Below are 1,466 nucleotides of genomic sequence, written 5' to 3'. Positions count from 1 at the left end.
GAAGAAAATCGAGATAAATGTATAGAAATTATTCCAACGCCACTTTAGTTCATAAGTAATTTCTTATAAATTTAACATTTTCTATGATTTTTGCACATTGATTAATAGTCTAAGTAGTTACAATTTATAGAACTTATAGAAATGGAGGTTGTTGTATTTATTTAATATCTATTTAACTTTTTTGTAAAAAGAAAAAATTTAGGTCAAAGCCACTCTTATTTAATTATATTTAATTATATGTTTATAACTAAAAAGTATATTATATTATATATTTTGCATAAAATTAACCGATATACCTCTAACATCGGGTAAAAAGAATAAAAAGATTCTTAAAAAATTACAAGTTCATATATACACTCATTAATTTCTCATTATCAAGCACCTAGTAAAATGGTCGACAAGCACACGATATTCTTTATTAAAAGGCGAAAGAATAGTTTGCTATGTGCTCACCGCTGGGCTACTTGATCTGTGTAGCATTTCTCGTCATTTTAAGAAGCCCTCATTGACACCTTACTTCTCTTTTATTTGACGTGGGACCTATGGACCAAAATGCACTTGCACAGTTGCACTCTAGCTTATACTTTGCAGTCTTGCTCTCAGTCCCGATTGTTGTTCGCTTCAACCTCTAAATTCTCCTCCCCTTAACAGAGCTATTAAATTAGAATGAACTTCAATTTTGAGCTTATTGTGGATTTGCATTGTATCATCGAAATCATTATTTCTGAAAAGTTGGCTACTAAAAGCTCTAAACAAAATGCTTGTGTGTTCAATTGCTATAACTGCAAATGCCCATGAAAACCACCATTGTATGAGAATCTATGTTGCATACAGTAGTGGATATAATATCAAACTTAAAAAAATTCTATTAGTTCACAACAAAATTAATAAAAATTATAATTTTTTAAAAGTTTTAAAAACTTTCATTTCTAATCTACCAAATTGGGAGATTGAAAATTTTTTTTCTTCAAAACTTATAAAACTTTTATTTCTCAAATAATAAAAAATTATAAAGATTTAAAAATCATGAAAAATCTTGTTTTAAAAACTTTATATTACTTCATCACCTCCCAAACAAAATGTTAAATATTTTGCATTTTATTAGTAAAGATGGCAAGGTAAAAATGAATATTAAGGCTTGGTAAGGCAAAATATATCTTGACATTCAACCCAAATGAATAGGCCTTATTGAGTTAGGCAATACTAGGTAGAAACATGGGTTGCTAAGGTAGGTCCATTGATTCCATGGATCAAACGCAAAATACAAAAATAACTATTGTGGTAGTAATTTAAAGGCCTGGTAGTTGGTATATACTTTCTAATGTTGATTCATATCTTTAACAATTCAATAGCAAATAAACAGAACTATTTTTGTAAGGAATGTGTAAAGAGGTATTTTTATAAAGTTGAAGAGCTAGCTATCTAATTGGTTAATTATAACCAATTAGTAATGATTGGTCCAAGCC

General features: G+C 28.4%; 1 pseudogene; it reads right to left on the bottom strand.

The window, feature by feature from the left end:
• Positions 1-336: 336 nt before the first annotated feature.
• Positions 337-463, bottom strand: LOC131173585 (U5 spliceosomal RNA; annotated as a pseudogene).
• Positions 464-1,466: the final 1,003 nt, after the last annotated feature.

Source organism: Hevea brasiliensis, chromosome 14 (genome assembly GCF_030052815.1).
Source record: "Hevea brasiliensis isolate MT/VB/25A 57/8 chromosome 14, ASM3005281v1, whole genome shotgun sequence".
NCBI classification, from domain to species: Eukaryota; Viridiplantae; Streptophyta; class Magnoliopsida; order Malpighiales; family Euphorbiaceae; genus Hevea; species Hevea brasiliensis.
This window is presented reverse-complemented; position numbering and strand designations above follow the sequence as displayed.